This window comes from Felis catus, chromosome A2, assembly GCF_018350175.1.
Source record: "Felis catus isolate Fca126 chromosome A2, F.catus_Fca126_mat1.0, whole genome shotgun sequence".
Classification (NCBI taxonomy): Eukaryota; Metazoa; Chordata; class Mammalia; order Carnivora; family Felidae; genus Felis; species Felis catus.
This window is the reverse complement of record NC_058369.1, coordinates 18547266-18568518: the sequence shown is the minus strand read 5'-3', so window position 1 is coordinate 18568518 and position 21253 is coordinate 18547266. Positions and strand designations below refer to the sequence as shown.

Genomic DNA, 21253 nt, shown 5'->3' with positions numbered 1-21253 from the left:
TCTTCCTCCTGGGTGGACACACATGTCTCCGCTACATCCCACTCCCTGCTGGCTTTGAAATAAGACAATCCTCCAAGGCTGACTTTGGGCAACAGTTCCCAAAACACTGGGCTTATGGCCTTGAACACTGGGCTAACACCAGATTAGGTCCGGTCTGGCTAGGCAGCCAGTGGAAGCAAGCAAACTGAAGGTCTTATTTGTTAATTCTCTTCAGTCACTGATCAGCTAGCCCCCAGTTGTTGGGGAAGCTACCGATAAGATAAGATACTGTTCTGGTTCAGCCAGGTTGACATTCCCTTCTCTGCTCTCAGCCATGTGTCCAGATCTGGCTCAGGGCTCTGCCACTGGCTCCCCCAGGACAGGAACACCTCTTCCACTCAGAGCTGGCCTAAGATCTGGGCCTGTTTCTCTCATCAGCCTGGGCTCCCCTTAGTGGCCCCTATTCAAGAGACATTAATGGGCTACCCAACATCACTGATTCTCATTCTGGTATTATGGCTGTTAGGTATGCCCTTGAAACACTGGAAAGTGTTGGACCCAAGTAGACAGTCTTTGCTTTAGCCTGAGTTCTGACAGAGACAGCCAGGGCCTCTGGGAGCCCCAACTGTGGTCTGGGGAATCCCCAACATTTCTGGAAAGAATGAGAAGGATTCCTGTGGCCAATTTGAGGGAAGCTAATAAAAGGATAAAGAGTGAACATTAGCTCCTCAGCCAAACTTCGCATTGTGTCCATATGAAGCATAAGTTCTTGCTGGGCCCCAGAGCTAAGTTCACTGTGTGATCTTATATAAGTCACTTGCCTTTTCTGAGCCTTTTGGTCATCCCATCATCAAGTGACCCCATGTGTGGACTTTAGACCTGCTTGCTCACTGAAAGTGACAGAAGATCCCTTTATGTGGCTGAGTCAGGGCCAAGATGAAACACCCATCCATGTGTTGTCAGTCCACAGATATTTATGGAGTCTATTGTATGCTGAGAACACAACCAGGGTTGAGAGGAACAAGCACTGCTGTTGTGGAGCCCAAACTCTAGTGTAACAGGATGAAGATTAAATTAGTAAGTAAATGAAAATATAATAATCAGGGGATGGGAATGCCAGGATGGGCCAGAGTCTGCTCTGTGGTCCAGCGCACCAGGGAAGTGAATCCTGCAGGAGGTGAATGAGGGAGCCCTAGGGTTTTCTAGGGAAGGAATAGAACAAGCCTAGGGAATGGCCATGGTAAAGGCAGAGGAAGAAGTGGCCAGGCAGGTCTGAGAACCTTGGAGGTAGCCATGGTCTGAGCAGTGAATGGAACAGTGAACAAAGGACAAAGAACAAGTGGTGGGAGGGTAGGCGCCAGAGCTGGATTTAACCAGGTTGGGCTTTGCCAGTAGTATAGGATCCCAGGAGCAAGGGACATGGAAGCTGAAGGGTGGGAGCAAGAAGGAGGGGAGCGGGGATGGTGCCCTCAGGCCTCCTGGAAGGAATGTGGCAGGGTGAGGAATGGGGGGGCAATGGCTTGGCCCCAGCCCCCAGAGCCCCGCCTGTCCCTGGAAGGTGGGGAAAGAGAGGTGAGGGAGCAGGCAGGGGTAGGGGCAGAAAAGGGGACTTGTGGGGGAGGGGCACCAGGCGCCACAGAAGTCAAGTCTGAACAAGCATTTAGAGAGAACATTTCTCACTTTCCCTGCCTCCACCTTCTCGGGGAATGCAGAGAGGTGGCACTCCTCCTTCCAGCTTCAGAGAAGGAGGAGGGGGAGGGAACAATGTCCGCTCCCTTGGGTTTGGGCAGTTCCTGGTACATGCTGCAGGTCAGAGCTTTAGAGAGACCCTGCAGAGCCCCCCTGCAGAACAGAGCCTACTACCAACTCCTGGTTGGAGGGAAGTCCATGGGCTGGGCCAAGGTGGAGGTGGGAGAGAGTAGAAGAGGGGATGAGGGTGAGCAGGAAGTGAGGAGTATAGGGGGAAGGTCCCACCACACAGGACAGGTTCCAGGGCAGTTTCCCACCCAACTCCCCTGGGATGCTGCCAGACACAGGTACAAAGAAGGCACTGGGGACTGGTAGGGTATCATCTGGCAGGCAAGGGAGGCCCTGGTCAGCTGTCCCATCCATCTCCCTCCTGCTCTCTGCTCAAGGCCAGTGACCTTCAAAGGTCCATCTCTGCTGTTGCCATTTACCCAAACTGGACTGAGGTCCTGGCTGGGGTCACCCATGAATGCGCAGGAGAGGGTCTATGTCTATCAGCAGGGATCAGTAGGCTGAACCTGACAAGGGACCCCAGAGACCAGGAAGGCCTGCAGTGGGAAGCACTGGAGGCTGGGCTCAGCATGGGCCCTTGAGGTAAGAGATACCCCAGCTTAAAGTCAGAGCTCTGGGTATGGGCATGGCTTGTTGCAAGCATGGTGATGGCTCTCTTCAGAGGCATTGACATGTCCCATATAAAGACCCATTCATGACAGGTGGAGAGTTTCCTCAGAGGTGAAAAGAAACATTCATTAAAAAAAAAAAAGAAAGAAAACATTTCATCTGTCTCCCCCATCCCATCTCCATGCCCCCAGGCACATAAGTGATTGTGGCAGCTGGTATAATATAAAGGTGAGGACTTGAGGGTAGAGGGAGGGCTGCTCTGGACAGGGATATCCTGGGCCTCAGAGCCAGGGCCCAGCAGCTGCTCATGCCATGTTGGAGGGGCCCCAAAAAGAAGGCTGGCCTCAGCTGACCCCCTACCCTCCTTCTGCCTGAAACTTCCTGGTACTCTGCTGCCTGGGACCCTTGGTAATTAGTTCAATGTCAGTGGCCCTGGTGTTGAGGTGGGCCAAAAAGGGGGCCTCTTTACTGCACCCACAAACACTGGGATCAATCCCACCCCCCAGTGAGTCCCCTCAGCTCACAGGAGGCAGATAACTTCAGGCCTCCTTGCTTTTAAGGTGCGTGGGTACTAGTGGGCAGCCCAGAGTTGAGGCCCTGAGGGCTGGGTGCACCCAGGCAGGGGCACTGGGGCCTGCCTCTGACTGGCCACTTGGGCAAACCCCTTTCCCTCTCCAGACCTTTTCCCTTTCTGATCCTTGTGAACCAAAGTTTAACAAAAGGCCCATGGTTGTTTCCTTTCCTTCCTAGAAGGGCCCAGGATATGGGTGCATATGAGGAGCTGAGGCGGGGAGGAGAGGGAAAAAGCAACCAAGGGACTAGTGTGGGCTAGGGTTCCAGAGGGGTCCTGAGGAAGGCAATGCAACCTTGGAGGATGGTCTTGGGGGAAACCTATAGAAGGGGTAGGAGAGCACTTGGCACCCTCCCTAGCTCCCGTCCCTAACCCAGCATTTCCTTCCCTGTAGATTTCCAGTCTCATCTGAATGCAAAGGAGCAAGCAGATGCTCCCTTCCCCCAATCCCATCCCCATCCCCCATCTCTTCACTGGCTGCCATTCTCCATTCCCATGGCCCAGAAACCAGGGAGCTTCTTCACCTGCTGCTGCCCTGGCTCCCTCCCTCTTCTGGGCCTGCAGCTGTTCCCTGACAGCTGGACTACTGCAAGGCAATGCCACAGTCTGAATTGCCAGGATCACCTCCTCCTCCCCTGTCTTGATAGCCCTGCAGGCCCACCCACAGCCCTGTCTTTCAGATGTCAGTGACCTCTAGTCCTAGAGATCCACCACAGCTGTGGGCCACCTGCACCTTTGCAAGAAGCAACAGCTGCCATTTCTCCCAGGCTCCTCCAGAGCCAAGATCCCCTGGCCTCCTGTCAGCCTGAGGGTGAGGCGCCAGCACCTATCCCACACGTCCCCTTTGTCTTCTTGGGCCTTGGTCTTCCCATAGAACAATGGGAGGGGGCTGCAGGGAGGAAGGGCTGTGGAACTTTGTCCTCTGCTAGAGGCTGCTTTCAGCACCACCTGTTAACCCAGTCCTCATGTTGGAGCAGCCAGAGCAAACCTCAAAACCCAAATCTACCTGTCCTACTCAGGGCTCTCTGCCTGACTTTCTGCTGCTGGAGGATAGGGACTCCTCACTACCCTCTCACCTGCCCAGCTTTTGGCCCCTCCCTGTCAAAACTTTACCCACCCCCCCCCCCACCTCTCCACCCTACATCCTCCCCATATATCCCATCTCCACTTCCATTTCTCTTAATATCTATCCCCCCCATGTTTTTTTGTTACTCCAGGTTTGTTTGTTTGTTTTTAGTAGACTCTAGACCCAATGTGGGGCTTGAACTCAAGACCCACCTTGAGATCAAGAGTCACATGCTCTATCTACTGAGCCAGTCAGGCAGGCACCCCTACCCCAGTTTATTCTTTGCACATGACTCAGGTCACGTGGAGCCTCTTTCAGTTGCTACAAACATGCCAGGCATCTGTCAGCTCCTCTCAAGCCCTCCTACATGCACCACTTCTGCCCACAGCATTCTTTTCCCACTTGGCCTACCTCATTCCTGCTCATCCCCTGTCTCAGTGTCTAGCCTGGACAAGTGTCCTTGCTCTGGATACCTGCTGAGCCCACCATATTATTATATCAGATTTAAAGTTTATCACTAGCAGGGGTGCCTGGGTGGCTCAGTCCATTAAACATCCAATTCCTGGGCTCCTGAGGGGCTCTGTCAGATAGGCATCCGACTCTTGGTTTCAGCTCAGGTCATGATCTCACAACTCACGAATTCAAGCCCACATAGGGCTCTTGATGACAGCGCAGAGCCTACTTGCCATTCTCTGTCTCCCTCTCTCTCTCTCCCTTCTGGTGCTCTCTCTCTCTGTGTCTCTCTCAAAAATAAAAATAAATAAACTTCTAAAAGCATCCAACTCCTGATCTCAACTTAGGTCTTTTTTTTTTTTTTTAGTCACTCTTTTATTTCTTTATCTTTTTTTTTAATTTTTTTTTAACGTTTATTCATATTTGAGAGACAGAGAGAGACAGAGCATGGCGGGGAAGGGGCAGAGAGGGGGAGACACAGAATCTGAAACAGGCTCTAGGCTCTGAGCTGTCAGCACAGAGCCCGACGCAGGGCTCGAACTCACAGACTTGAGATCATGACCTGAGCTGAAGTCGGATGCTCAACCGACTGAGCCACCCAGGCGCCCCTCTTTATCTTAATTTTACAGAGAGCGAGCATGTGTGAGCACTGGTCTTGATCTCAGGGTCATGAGTTTGGGCCCTGCGTTGGGCCCCACGTTGGGCCCCACATTGGGCATGAAGCCTACTTAAAAGAATAAAATTTAAAAAAAATAAAGTTTATCCCTAGCACAGACTGCACAATCTGTGTCTGTCTACTCCCTCCCTCCATCATGGGAACTTCTATCATTTGAGACACGGCCGGGCACTTAGAATGTACCTAATAAAATTGGAATGAATGGACATTTGATTAAAAATGAGGCCTCCTGGAGCTTTCTGCAGAGACCTCCCAGAGAATCCAATTGGCATTTTGGAGTCCAAAATCCAGAGCCAGTATAACTTCAGGATTCCCAGCTACCTGCAGAATAAATTTAAGCCCCACTCTATACCACCCTGGGCAATAGGGACCTGCCTCATCCCCTTTCCTCAACTCCCTGCAGAGTACCACCTGTGAGGGCCCCTCCTCCTCCACCTACCCAAGTCCTGCTTATCCTACTCAAGAACAACACCCACAAGGCTTCCCAGCATCCGACTTCTCGTTGTCTCTATGAGACCCCAAGCTCCTAGAGGGTTAAGATGGACTTTGATAATAACATCTACCATCATTGAGCTCCGTCCTGCACCCTTGGACACACAAAATCTCTCTGTACCTCCTAATAACCGTCCATGGCAGTTTTTGGCCCCAGGTTGCAAATGAGGAAACTGAGGCCCAAGATTTAAGTCACTTACCAGAGGTTACACAGTAAGTGCCCAAGCTATGGATCTGTGTTCACCTTTATAGCCTTCACTGTGCCTGGCCCAGGGATGAGGACTCCACTGATGTTTGCCGAATGAGTGAACAAATGGATACAGCTGTATCCAAACTTCAACTAGCTGGACCCATTTACCTCTGGAGCCCAGGACCCAGAGGCCTTGGACTCAGGAGATGGGCCTACAGATTTGGGAGAAACATGGCCAGGCCCCTGTCTTCCTCCCTAGTGCACATGGCCAGTGGCCCCTTGGCCTCACCTTGGTGGGGTCTTGACACTGTTGAGCTATGAGAGTAAGGGGAGTGGGGGTGGTGAAGAGGTTGGAAGAAAAGGCAAAGGCCTCCGGATCAGCTAGCCCATTTCAAAGAGCAGTGAAAGGGCCTGGGGGCACAGTGATTGGACAGAGGTATTCTCAGGGTAGCCCGATTATAAATTTCTGCAGGATTATCGGGTTATGCAGCTCTGGCATTTATTTATTTATTTATTTATTTATTTATTTACGTTTATTTATTTTTGGGACAGAGAGAGACAGAGCATGAACGGGGGAGGGGCAGAGAGAGAGGGAGACACAGAATTGGAAACAGGCTCCAGGCTCCGAGCCATCAGCCCAGAGCCTGACGCGGGGCTCGAACTCACGGACCGCGAGATCGTGACCTGGCTGAAGTCGGACGCTTAACCGACTGCGCCACCCAGGTGCCCCTGCAGCTCTGGCATTTAAACTCACTTGAGTCCTTGATTGTAAAAGGGTAAGGACCTGGGTGGAGGGCAGGGAAGTAACCAAGTCAACTCACAAAGCCCTTTACTGAGCATCTACTCTGTCCCCAGAAATGCAATAGAAGACCAAAGGCAGAAAAGTTAGAAGTCACAGGCGGGACAACTAAGAAGTGTGTATTCCCACTCCTTAGTGGGGAAAGCTGCATGCAGGAAACAAGGTGCGTGGAGGGGAGTCAAGCAACCTGCCGGGTCTGAGAAGGCCACCTGGAGCAGGGGTCACTGCAGCTGACTCTTTGGGGAAGGGAGCAGCTGAGTTTCCTGCTGGCTTGGTAAATTCCTGGGAGGGGTTCAACAGTGGCAGAGCCTGTCTAGGCCTGGCCAGATGGACAAGAATGGGGCAAAGGTGACTGCCCAAGCAGGCCCTGACCAGGCATCCTAGACTTTGCTGGAACTTGCCTGGCTCTGAGCAGAATGCTCTGGAATGGGGGTCAAGTAGGGGGAGCTCAGGGAAGGAGATAGGGGAACTAACAAGATAGGCAGCTGGGCAGCCTCCTGCTGGACCTGCATTGCCCAACACTGGAGTCATCTGTCCCAGATTCCTTTCATAATGGGATAAAATGTACCCACAGTGAGGCCTGAAGTGGGGCCTGGTAGAGACCAGTGACTTCAGTGGCAGGACAGTTGGGTCCCAGGAAAGCCAGAGAAGCATACACATTCCTTGGCTTCCTGTCCCCAGCAGCTGCAGGAAGCTGCTCCAAGCTCCCAGCTGTGCCCAGCAACCCCTAAGGACAGGAAAAAGTCTTGTATCTTGCCATCCCTCTGATTGGACACAGAGAGAGTCCTGGATGGGGTGACTGAGTACTCAACGGCAGGCCCCAAGGGAGGAGGTGGGGCTGCATGTCAACGTTTGGGGAGGCAGCTTGGGTCTTGTATGGGACAGAGCCTGTGGCAAAGGTCCCCAACCTTCCTTAATTTCATAATCTGAAAAGGCTATTAACACTTTTCCCAGACAATCACTCCCTACACACACACAATCTTGCCTATAATTTAAAAGGATTCTGGGATGCCTGGGTGGCTCTGTTGGTTGAATATCCAACTCTTGATTTAGGCTCAGGTCATGATCCCAAGGTCACGAGATCTAGCCCAGTGTGGGGCTTCACACTGGACAAGGAGCCTGCTTGGGATTTTCTCTCTGCCTCTGCCCCTCTCATCTACTAACACATTCTCTCTCTTCAAAAATATAGATAGATGATAGATAGATAGATAGATAGATAGATCGATTGATCGATCCTAATCAGGCTTGGAGCTTCTGGAGTGTGCTTAATTAAGGTCAGTGAAATTCCAGTCTGTTTCTGCCTCTGCTGGCTGTGAGTCATGGGTCATCTCCAGGCCATCTTGACTTGCACTGCCCTCTAGAGCCTGAGAAGTTGGACTAGGGGAGCTTCTAGGGGCCCATCTGCTCTGCCATCTCCTTGGAGCTATTTCAAGTCATCCTACTGGAGACTATAAAAGAAAGAACATCTTTAAACCCAGCTGAGAATCTAGACCTGCACTCACCAGAGCTGGGCTGTCCCACTCACACTAGGCTTCCTCAGCTTCCCAACAGTATCTATTATCAGCCTACCTTCCTCCCACCCAGATGAGTCTGGCAGTCAATACATGGGCCTCTGGGAGCTTTTGAGGCCTCTCAGTCACACATACACTTATCAACACACCTTCTGTTTTTCTTTTCATTTATTGGTTCTAACAGTCATTTGACACATTTACTTAGCACTTGCTACATATCAGGCCTTGGGCTAAGTGTAGCATAAGTCCAAATCATGCCCATAGTTCTGGGTCCTGCCCGAGTCTCATGCCCTCCCAACCTTTGACTGCCCACCCAGCATAGCCCTCCCAATTGGTTCATCTTGAAACTAAATCCTTCTTCCAATAATTTGGAGCTTTTTGGTAAGCTGCCCAGTGTAGCCACCTCTAAGCAGAGCCTGCCCTTGTTAATCATTTCTTGTTACCTCCTGCTGTCAACCAGCAACTTTGGATGCATAGTAGGCAGGAAGGGAGGGAAACAACTTCTGTCTGCCCTAGGATCTGGGAGACCTTTAATAAAGTGCCCTGGCTGAATCCTGGAGAGAGTATGCTGGATGTGTTTCTTGCCATTTTGTTCAGAGTACTTACCACTACTAGACATTATATGTAAACTAATTGATTTGTCTTATCTCCTCTACTAGAATAAAAACTCCATGAGAACAGAGCCTTTGTTCACTGTGGTATGTCTATTTTAAAGATTCATTAAATAAAAAAAATCATAAGGTTGAGACCAGATTGTATACACAATGTGGTATCCTTCTGCCAGAATTGAACCCTGGTATGGTGACTCACTTGCTGTGTGGCCTTGGGCAAGTCATTCACCTTCCCACTCAGCTTTCTTACCTGTAATACGAGAGTAATGACTTCTACCTTGAAGAGAAGTGGATTGAGTGAAGAATACAAGCATCAAGAGAACAGTGTCTGGCACATAGTAAATGCTAGATAAGTGCTAGTGGTTATCACTGTTAGTATTCTTTTTTTTTAACTTTTAAAAATGTATTTATTTATTTTGAGAGAGAAAGAGACCACAAATCTCAACCAACTGAGCCACCCAGGTGCCCTATTGTTACCATTCTTATCCTGCTTTGTTCATTCAGTGTTGCCAGGAACATTCCCCACCTGGATCAGAAACTTGATTGCTATTGGAGACCCACTATGCCATTGGACTGAGATGCCATTCATTCAATACAAGTTTATACCTACTTACTCTTTCTGGATCCCCAAACATTACAAGCAAAAGCAACTTGTGTATGTGAGAAAGAGAAAGTAGATGTGTGTGTGTGTGTGTGTGTGTGTGTGTGTGTGTGTGTGTACGCATGCAGGTGCACACATATACACGGCACAATCTTGGAGGAGGTTGGCTTTCAGCAGGTTCTCAAAAGGCCTAAATCAAACAGAAGTTTAGAAGGACGGGGCAGAGAGTTGGCTTGTAAGAGACTCTTTCAGGCAGCTATTTCCAGAGTTCAGGTGTGGACCATGCAATGAGAAAACTGTCATAGTCTCCTTGTTTCTGATTATTGATGAGATTCTTAATACAATAGTTACCTTGGTAATGCTAAGACATAATGTCTGGAAAAGACCTTTGGCAAGTTGACGGTCCAAAGCTCAGGTGAAGAATACCATTCTGGACATCCAGAGCCCACCTCCAGCCTATGCCACCCACACCAGCCTTGAGTACAGAAGCCTGATTCTAATGGGGTGACTCTCCATTTCCCCAGTAGGTGGCGCTGCTGTCCTATGTCTAAGGATTGCCAGGGGCGCCTGGGTGGCTCAGTTGGTTAAGCATACACTCTTGGTTTTGGCTCAGGTCATGATCTCCCACTTGTGGGTTGGAGCCCCGCATAGGGCTCTGTGTTGACTGCGTGGAGCCTGTTTGGGATGCTCTCTCGCTCCCTATCTCTGCACCTCCCCTGCTCGTTCTCTTTCTCAAAATAAAAAAATAAATAAATATTTTTTAAAAAAGAAAGTAAAAGGATGGAAAAATATACTCCATGTAAACAGTAACCAAAAGCTGGGTGGCTATATTATTGTAAGACAAAATAGACTTAAGTCAAAACAAGTTACAAGAGACAAAGTGTGTGTATATATATATGTACCTATACATATATTTGTGTGTGTATATATGTGTGTGTGTATATATGTATATATATATATTTTAAACTTATTTAAGTAATCTCTGCACCCAACATAGGGTTCAAACTCATGACCCCAAGATCGAGAGTCCTATACTCTTCTGGGGCACTTGGTTGGCTCAGTCAGTTGAGCATCCGACTTTGACTCAGGTCATGATCTCACAGTTCATGAGTTCAAGCCCCACATGGGGCTCTGTGCTAATAGCTTGGAGCTTGGAGCCTGCTTCAGATTCTGTGTCTCCCTCTCTCTCTCTGCCCCTCCCCTGCTCATGCTCTGTCTCTCTCTCGCAAAAATAAATAAATATTAAAAAATAAAAAAAAAAAAGAGTCCTACACTCTTCTCACTGAACCAGCTAGGTTCCCCAAAGAAAGAAATATATTGATAAAAGGTACAATACAGAAAGAACATACAATAATTATAAACATACATGCATCCAACAGGGCCCCAAAATACATGAAACAAAAATTGACAGAATTGAGAGGGGAAATAGATAGCTCTACAGTAATAGCTAGAAACTCAATACTTCACTTTCTTTTTTTTTTTTTTAATTTTGTGTTTTTTTTCAACGTTTATTTATTTTTGGGACAGAGAGAGACAGAGCATGAACGGGGGAGGGGCAGAGAGAGAGGGAGACACAGAATCGGAAACAGGCTCCAGGCTCTGAGCCATCAGCCCAGAGTCTGACGTGGGGCTTGAACTCACGGACCGTGAGATCGTGACCTGGCTGAAGTCGGACGCTTAACCGACTGCGCCACCCAGGCGCCCCAAACATACTCTGTGATGGTTAATTTTATGTGTCGATTACACTATATCATGAAGTATCTAGATATTTAGCCAAACATTATTCAGCTGTGGGTGTGTTTGTCAGGGTGAGGTTAACATTTGAATAGACTGAGTAAAGCATATTTCTCTCCCTAATATGGGTGGGTCTCATCCTAACAATTGAAAACCTGAAAAGAACAAAAAAAAATTAGTAAGAGGAAACTCCTCCTGCCTGATTGCTTGAGCTGAAACATTGGTATTTTCCAGCCTTTGGACCTGGACCAGGACTGAAATATCAGCTCTTCTTGGGTCTCAAGCACGCTAGCTTTTGGACAGGAACTTATACAATCAACTCTCTTGGTTCTTAGACCTTCAGACTTGAACTAGAACTTCACATTGATTCTCTTGGGTTTCCAGCTTGCCAACTGCAGATCTTGGGAAGTTCTCTGCCTCCATAATTGCATGAGCCAATTATTTTAAGTTTATTTATTTATTTTAAAGAGAGAAAGAGAAAGTGAGCAGGGGAAGGGCAGGGAGAGAGGGAGAGAGAATGCTGAGCAGGCTCCCTGCTGTTAGCACAGAGCCCAATGCAGGGCTCAGTCCCACAAACCATGAGATCCTGACCCTGAGCCAAATCAAGAGTCGGATGTAACCTACTGTGCTGCCCAGGTCCCCTCCCTTTCTTTCGAGTTTATTTTTTTAAAGAATCTTAAGCAGGCTCCATGCTGTCAGTACAAAGCTCAATGTGGGGCTGATCTTGCCAACTGTGAGATCTGGACCTAAGCTAAAATCAAGAATTGGATGCTTAACTAAGTCACTGTTAGAAATAAGTCCATTGACCAAAAGAAGGACAAAGGAAGTTCAAAGGAAGGACAGGGACTCAGAGGCTCACAGAGCACAGGGAAGCAAGTCTTTAATCAACATTCTTGCAAGAGCAGGTGTCTGATGGATATGCACATTTGGGGCAATTACAGTGGACAGTTTATCTCCTAGCATGCAAGTCCCTCCTCTGGTTCCTCATTGGCTGAGTATTACAGAGGTAATAGTCTTACCCAGAGGTCACCTATGCCCACATAAGGCAAAAAGTAGTCTGATTGGAACAAATGTACATTCCCTGAGGTGACCCAGAGACCTTCAGTCTCTGTCTCTCTGTTCTTTAGTGCATGCTCATTGCAAAGCCCATGAACATAAGCCTATGAAATGGAGGGGAAGAAGAACCAGGAAGTGAAGTGTCTAAGGGTTTGGGATTCCATTGTTGAGGGGGAGGTTTGTACATATTTCCAATAGGTTGTAAATCTATTGCTAATTAGACAGTACAGCTTTTATTTGGTATTTCTGAAAATGAATCATCTCCCTTACTTCTCATAGTCACCCAGGAGCCCCTTGCATGAACCTTCTCTCTTTCTCTGCATCTGTGTATAATAAAACATGTTCAAAAAACAACAAAAAAAAACAACAAAAACAAACAAACCAAAAAAAAAAAAAAAAAAAAAACCCCATGAGGTGCCTGGCTGGCTCAGTCAGTAGAACATGGGACTAGATCTGGGGGCTGTGAGTTCAAGCCCCATGTTGGGTGTAGAAATTACTTAAAATATTTAAAAACCAATAAACATTGTCAACATTTCTTGTTTTTAACTTTAAATTTTTATATTATTTTTAAAGTTCTAATTACAGTGTAGTTTATACCCAGTGTTATATTCTACTTTCCTGAACACAGGGAATATTATAAGTTTTATATTTACATTTTTTTCCAGGTTCACAAAATTACACAAATTGAGTATCACATGATAAATTGATATTAGCTTCCCCAGGCATGGGAACTTAACAGATGAGATACAGTTTAATATCCATTTATGTTGCTTTTCATAGAAGGTGTTTTTTAGACCTTAACTTGAAGTGTAAGATCATCAAAGAAATGCCTCCATATGTGGCCAAAATACAATTCATTCTACCTGTGAGAGTATAAGAGTTGAAATATTTTTTGATACCAGTGAAATGGGATTGAGCATCAGTTTCTCAACCTGCTATGATTTCAGTCTTGCAAAAAGCATCAATTCCACATATCTATTATGTTCAAGTTTTAATGTCCTTGTCTACTAATTCTAGCATCTGTTATTTCTGGATCTGTTTCTCTTGTTTGATTTTTCTCTTTATTATAGGTCTTTTTGTTTTCCTGCTTTACATGATAGGTAATTTATACTTTTTTATTTTTTTTTTTTTACTTTTATTTATTTGAGAGAGAGAGAACCAGCAGGGGAAGAGCGGAGAGTGAGAAGGGGACAGAGGATCCGAGGCAGTCTCCATGCTGATATCAGAGAGCCCACTGCAGGGCTCAAACTCACCAACTCAGGAACCATGAGATTGTGACCTGAACTAAAGTTGGACACTTAACTGACTGAACCACCTAGGTGCCCCATGATTGGTAATTTTTAATTGAATGCCAGACATTGCAAGTTTTACCTTTTTAGGTACTGATACTATTATATTCCTATAAATATTTGTGACCTTTGTTCTGGGATACATTTAGTCATTTTGATAACTTTGAGGCTTGATTTTAAGCTTTGTTAGCTGGAGTTTGAACAGATTTTAGTCTAGTACAGATGTTTTGTTTTTTTTTAAGTTTATTTACTTATTTTGAGAGAGAGACAGAGAGAGAAAGAGAGGCTGAGAGAGAGAGAGAGAGAGAAAGAGAGAGAGAGAGAGAGAGAGAGAGAGAGAGAGAGAGAGAGAGAGAGAGAGAGAGAATCCAAAGTAAGCCCTGCACTGTCAGCCTGGATGCAGGGCTCGAACTCATGAACCATAAGATCATGACCTGAGCCAAAATCAAGAGTCAGATGTTTGACTGACTGAGCCACCCAGGTACGCCCCCCCCCCCCCGGTTTTGTTTTGTTTTTTTAAGAGAGAGAGAGATGGAGAGAGTGTGCACGAGGAGGAGGACATATGCTTTTTGCATTACAAGACATGTGTAGAGTGCGGTGAGGGTGCAGGTCCCAGCAAGAATATAAGTCAGAGCAAAGGGAAATAAATGGCTTTTTTTAGGGGGCCCTTAATAGTTTGCCTGTCTCATTTGCTTTTTGTTTTTGTTTGTTTGGGTTTTTTACTAATGGCTGATGGGAACACAAACTGCTTCTGGCTCTGAGTAAGATTTGGTGCTGTCACCTTTTAATTCTTTGGGGTAGTTCTTTCTTTGGCTTTGGACAGTCTGCTGACATGTATGTACTGATTATTACTAAGCTGAAGCCTCAAGGGGAGCCCCCTAGAGATTTCCGGAGTTATCTCTCTGAGCACTTTTGTCCTGTCTAGCTTCTAGGCATCTTTGTCTCCCCAAACTCCCAGTTTTGTCTCTTCAACTCAGGGAGTCTGACAGACTCTATCTGAGTTCCTCCTCATTATATTTGGAAACTCTCTTCAGACAGCAAACTGGACAATCATTGAGCTTATATTGTTTGTATCTCCTCTTTCAGGAATCACTGTCCTGTGTTGCCTGATGGACAACATCTGAAAATGATTATTTCATATATTTTGTCTGGTTCTTTGGTTGGGTCATGTGGGAGTGTAAATCTTTTCCCAGTTACTCCATCTTAGCTGGAAGTATGAGTTCCTAAAATCTAACAATAATTTGTTCCTTTGGTATGTATTTATTGAGCACCAACTTTGCCCAGCATGATGCTAAGAGATGTGAGATACAAGCTGACAGACTAATTCCTGCTCTCCTACCCCACTGTAGCCCAGTGAAGGAGACAGGTTTTGGGGAATGATTACAATAAAATGTGGAGGGTCTCTGACAGTGTACAGTGATCTAACTTAGTCCAGGAGATTAAAAAAGTACTCCCTGGGGTTCCTGGGTAACTCAGTCAGTGGAGCGTCTGACTTTGGCTCAGGTCATGATCTCATGGTTTGTGAGTTGGAGCCCTGCATCAGGCTTCCTGCTGGCAAGGTGGAGCCCTCTTCAGATCCTCTGTCCCCCTTTCTCTCTACACCCCTCCCCCACGCTCTTGCCCTCTCAAAAATAAAAAAGTTAAAAAATAAAAACCTTAAAGGGGTCCCTGGGTGGCTCAGTTGGTTAAGCGCTCAACTTTGGCTCAGGTCATGATCTTGCAGTTCATGAGTTCGGGCCCTGAGTCAGGCTCTGTGCTGACAGCTCAGAGCCTGGAGCCTGCTTCAGATTCTATGTCTCCCTCTCTCTCTGCCCCTCTCCCACTCATCCTCTGTCTCTCTCAAAAATAAATAAACATTAAAAAAACTTTTAATTAAAAAAAAAAGTACTCCTTGAAAAATCAAAGTCTATACCAAGAACTTAAGGGTAGATAGGTGGTCGGTGGTAGGGTAGGAGTGATCTAAAGAGTGTTCTGTGAGCAGGCTGGCAGGAGAGAAAGGACAACATGTGACAGAAACTGGAATGAAGGGTTGGGGAAGGGGACAGGATTTCTTTTTTAAGTTTTGTTTCATTTTTTATGTTTATTTATTTTTAGAGAGAGAGAGAGCATAAGCAGCGGAGGGGCAGAGACAGGGGGAGACACAGAATCCTAAATAGGCTCCAAGCCCCAAGCTGGCAGCACAGAGCCCGATGTGGGGCTTGAAGCCACGAACCACGAAATCATGACCTGAGTGGAAGTCAGATGCTTAACTGACTGAGCCACCCAGTGCCCCGTTTTGTTTTGTTTGAGTAATCTCTACACACCCAACGTGGGGCTCAAATTTACAACCCCAAGATCAAGAGTCACGTGGGCTTCTGACTGAGCTAGCCAGGTGCTCCTAGGGTGCAAGTTTTGAATAGACTGATGGGCAAGGGCCATTTATGTCTTGGACTCATGGATTTATCAAGAGCTTTTGGATTTGACCTTGAGGCAGAGGGATTCCATGAAGATTTCACATTGAAAACATGTCTTGCTACAGTGTGGGTAATGGATTGGAGGGGCTGGAGTGGAGATGAGAGATATGAGATGAGAATTATCTTCAGTGAGGGGCCACACAGGCCTACTGTCTGCTGTCTGCTCTTGTAACTGAACTAACATGAGTTCATTCCTTGGTGAGTCATAGATAGAAACTACACTAGGTGGAGTTGTCGCACAAAGTGTTATGCCCAGAATTCGAGATCCCCAAAGACCACCAGGGAGCAGAGTCCGATGCAAAAGCAGAGACTATTGGAGCTAGCTGGAGCTCAATCCCCTACCTGCACCGACGCAGTGGTGAGATGCTGGAGACAGAGCGAGTTTCAAAAGCGCAAAGGTTTTATAGGGATCTAGGGGCAGTTGGTAGAGTAATGGTCGTGGCCTTAGCCAATTGGCTGGGGAAGGATCAGAGTCCCCTTGCGCAGGTTGCTGGGCGTGATTTGAGCGGGTGAGAGGGAAGTTACTCAAGGGGAGGAGGCGTGGTCTGAGGTTTGAGCGGGAATTTCTTTCTGCGGTTTTCCCCGGAAAGGGGGCCATGTCAGAGACATAGTCACTCAAGATGGAGGACACAGAACAAAATGGAGTTGACTGGCCTAGGTCCACTCTTTCATTAGGACATTTTATTTGCAGCAAAGGGGATCACAGGAAATAACTTCCAACTTTGACTCCCAGAGCAAGGGTGGATGGGTTCCTTTTATTTAGGGTTAGGATGAATATATATGTATGTGTGTATGTATTTAAGTAGGCTTCATGCCCAGTGCAGGGCCCAGTACAGGGCCCAGTACTCAGGACCCTGAGATCAAGACTTGAGCTGAGATGAAGAGTTGGATGCTTAACCAAGTGAGCCACCCAGGCACTGCTACTTATTTTTTAAGATTTAAAAAATCTTAAAACCCACCCCACATGGGGCTTGAACTCATAACCTTGAGATCAAGAATCAGATGCTCTAGGAGCACTTGGGTGGCTCAGTTGGTTAAGTGTCCGATTTCGGCTCAGGTCATGATCTCACGGTTCGTGGGTTTCAGCCTTGCATCAGGCTCTGTGCTGACAGCTTGGAGCCTGAAGCCTGCTACTGATTCTGTGTCTCCCTCTCTCCCTGCCACTCCCTCACTCATGCTCGGTCTCTCTCTCTCTCTCTCTCTCTCTCTCTCTCTCAAAACTAAAGGTTAAAAAAAAAAAGTCACATCCTCTACTGATTGAGCCAGCCAGGCACCTCAAAATTGGGATAGTCGTGAGACAGTCAGTTGGTCACCCTTCTACCATTTCTCAGCAGTTTCCTTTCTTCTCTTTTTAAAGTAAGTTCTACATTCAACCTGGAGCTTGAACTCATGACCTTGAGATCAAGAGTCTCATGCTCAGAGTGCCTGGGTGACTCATTGGTTGGGCATCAGACTTTTGATGTCCACTTAGGTTTTGATCTCAGGTCCCTGGGTATGGAGTGTACTTCAAAAAAAAAAAAAAAAAAAAAAAGAGTCGCATGTGATGTGGTTTGAAGTGTTGGGGTTTGGAGCCAATGGCCAAGAAAGAATTCTTAAGATATCTTCAGTGCAGGGATGCCTGGGTGGCTCAGTCAGTTAAGTATCCGACTTCAACTCAGGTCACGATCTCACGGTCCCTGAGTTCGAGCCCCCATCGGGCTCTGTGCTGACAGCTCTGAGTCTGGAGCCTGCTTCAGATTCTGTGTCTCCCTCTCTCTCTGCCCCTCCCCCACTCGAGCTCTGTCTATCTCTGTCTCTCAAAAATAATAAATAAAAATGTTAAAGAATTTTAAAAAAGATATCTTCAGTGCAAAAACATGGTTTTATTAAAGCATGGGGACAGGACCCATGGGCAGAAAGAGCTGAACTGGGGTTGGATGGGTGACTGATTACATACCTTCAAATTGGGAGGTGGGTAGGGATAGCTTAAGTCTTAAACGTATTTTAGAAGCAAGGTTTCCAGGACCTTGAGGGACGAGCTGCTGTTAAGATAAGATTATTTACTATTGTCCAGTAAAATATTAGTCATGAGATCCTTCAGATGTGTATCAATGGGCCATACATTTAGAGGATGATTGCTAACACATATCTTGGGCAGGCAGAGATAAAGGAAGTTTCCAAAGGGATTTTTATATGTTAAAGAAGACTTACAGGATCCTGGAGGTAGGCTCCAGCCAAGTTAAGGTTACTTTTTGCCTCTAGCAAAGTATTAACATTGAGGCAGTTGAGTTCTTTGAGGAAGGTCATTCTGTCTGTCTCGATGTAAGTAGCAAGGAAATTTATTCTTTTGCCTTTGTTTCCCACATCAGCATGCTCTACTGACAAAGCCAACCAGGTGCCACCCTAGGGTTAGATGAATATTTAGAAATGGGAGCCTTGGAACACACACCTGCTTCACTTGGGAGAACACATGACTCTTGGTCTCAGGGTCATGAGTTTGAGCCCCATGTTGGGTATAGAGATTACTAAAACAAATAAATAAACTAAACAAAAAAAAAAAAAGGAAGAAGAAGAAATGGAAGCCTTGTCATTGTATGTGAAAGTGGGCATAAGTTTACAAATGTGTCTTAAGGAAACATACCTGAACATATGTTGTATGTTACGTAAATGAAGCTTGGACTTCTTCTTGGGCAGGGATTTTAGCATTCTAATGAGGTAAAGGTAACTGTCAGTTACTCCATGGGTCACTCCATGGTCCATCTTTGCAGGCCTGAGTCAGGGGTTAAACTCAAACTGGTCTGGGTGGTCTGGGTTGCCAGAGTTCCTCATTCAGGCAGTCCTTATTCCTTGAGTGGTTGTTCTGGTTTCCATCCAGGATTCTATGCCCATGGGGTCTTTTGCCTGAGTTAAGAGACAAACTGGAAAGAAGAGTTTAAGGGAAAATGTGGGACAAAAGTCGGTAAGTACAAGCAGGTGAGCATTTAAGTTCTCGTTTTGGGGTCTAGCTGGTGACACTGTGACTGTGCCCTCAGAGGTGAGTCCTGAAGACCAGAGACTGTGTGTACCCTCATGATTCCCAGGGAACCTATAATCTTTTGGGAGTTGGGGAAGCCTCTGCTCCAGGATAGAGTGGTCTTCATGAAGAGGAAAGTCTCAGAAACCTGGAGAGACCCAGGCAGTGAATCATTAGTCTGAGTCAAAATGGAGACAGCAATGGTCAGTCCAAGAGACCCAAGGACACAAGTTATTTTCCCTTGACAACAGTCAGTGAGAAGCCAGGGAATGTTTTCTGTCACTGTAAGTCTGGGTGCCTAGGCTAGGAAGGCACAACTCTTCCAGGCTGTTCCTTGGGCTGGCCTCAAATTCGAGTTTTGTTTCTGTCTGATACCCTACTATGAGAGCCCTAAAGGTTACACTGGGCCTGTGTCTTTGGGTTCCTCAACGCAGAGAAGACCCAGGTCACCAAAGCTGACCATTACCTGGAGGGTTCTGACTTGTGAGGAAGAAGCCCAAAAGAAGGCCTTGTTCCATCTCTACTCTATACTGTTTTATTGGTTCAGAAAATCAGTGGACCACTTCTGGCCTCAGCTTTGTTATCAATAAAATAGGCTTAATCAATGATCTCTGAGGCACAAGTGCCTGGAAGGATGGTGATGGTGACAAACATAATGGTTAATTTTTTTTTGCTTTCTTTTTTGTTCTTTCAAAATCATGTTTCCTGAGGTATAATTTAGATACAATAAAAATGCACATATCTTGGGACGTCTGGCTGGGTCAGTTGGTAGAGCATGTGACTCCTGATCTCAGTGTTGTTAGTTTGAGCCCTATGTTGGGTGTAGAGATTACTTAAAACTAAAACCTTTTCCTTTCTTTTTCTTTCTCTTTCTTTTTCTTTCTTTCTTTCTTTCTCTTTCCTTTCTTTCCTTTTTTTTTAATTTTTTTTTCAACATTTTTTATTTATTTTTGGGACAGAGAGAGACAGAGCATGAACGGGGGAGGGCCAGAGAGAGAGGGAGACACAGAATCAGAAACAGGCTCCAGGCTCCGAGCCATCAGCCCAGAGCCCGATGCGGGGCTCAAACTCACGGACCGTGAGATCGTGACCTGGCTGAAGTCGGACGCTTAACCGACTGCACCACCCAGGCGCCCCTCCTTTTTTTTTTTTTAAAGTAGCTTCAAATCCAGCGTAGAGCCCACCATCCTGAGACCAAGACCTGAGCTGAGATCAAGAGTCAGTCACTTAACCGACTGAGACACCCAGGCGCCCCAAATATTCAGTTTAATAAATTTTGATAAGTGTCTTGATGAATATTAACTACCACCACAATCAAGTTGTAGAACCTTTCGATCACCCCCGAAGTATTCCCTTGTACTTCTTCATAGTCAATCCTTTCCCTTCACTCCCAGTCCCAGAAAAAAAAAAATCTGATTTATATTACTGTAGATTAGTTTTGCCTTTTCTAGAATTTCATGTTAAGTGGAATCATACAGTATGTACTCTTTTGGATTTGACTTTTTTTGCTTAACATAGTACATTTGAGATCTACTGGTGGTGTTATGCATATGCATGTTCATTCCTTTTTAAAAATTTTGATAAAATATACATAATATTTACCATTTTACTTATTTTAAGTGTCTAAGTCAGTGGCATTAAGTACTTTCATGGTGTTGTATAATCATCACCACTATTTCCATAATTTTTTTCGTCATCCTAAAGAGAAACTTTGTACCTATTAAGCAGTAACTCTCTATTTCCCCTTACACCCAGTTCCTGGCCACCTACTTTTACTTTCTGTCTCTGAATTCACCTATTCTAAGTAACCCATGTAAGTGGAATCATACAATCAATATTTGTCCTTCATGTCTGTTTTTTTTTTTCGCTTAGCATAATATTTTCAATGTTCACACCTAAGCATTTATCAGTTTCATTCATCTTTAAGGCTGAGTAATTCCATTATATGTACATACCATGATTTGTTTACCCATTCATATGTTGATAGATACTTGGATTTGTTCATTACTTTTTATTTTTTAGCAGTATTCTGTTTTATGGATACACTGCAGTTAGTTTATCTGTTTATATATTGGACATTTACTTCCAATTTCTGGCTATTATGAATAAATTCCTTGAGCAGTCATATCCTTTCATTTCTATTGGGTAAATACTTAGGGATACAATAGCTAGATCATACTGTAGGTACAAACTTAGTTTTTATTTTTTAATTTTTTTAAGTTATTTATTTTTGAGAGAGAGAGAGAGCGCTAACAGGGGAGGGGATCTCAAGCAGGCTTACAAACTGTGAGATTATGACCTGAGCTGAAATCAAGAGTCAGAGGCTTGGGGGGCGGAAGGAAGGAAGGAAGGAAGGAAGGAAGGAAGGGAGGGAGGGAGGGAGGAAGGAAGGAAGGAAGGAAGGAAGGAAAGT

The 21253-nt window shown here is 46.0% G+C and overlaps 1 protein-coding gene across 1 annotated transcript in view; it reads left to right on the top strand.

Annotated features, from left to right (window-relative positions):
* Positions 1-19482, top strand: part of LOC109495556 (translation initiation factor IF-2) — a 35907-nt gene extending 16425 nt beyond the window's left edge. Inside the window, exons 3-5 of the mRNA XM_045042226.1 lie at positions 943-1056; positions 6650-6756; positions 18703-19482. The gene's annotated coding sequence lies outside the window, so the exon portion shown is untranslated. The remainder of the gene's footprint in view (positions 1-942; positions 1057-6649; positions 6757-18702) is intronic.
* Positions 19483-21253: the final 1771 nt, after the last annotated feature.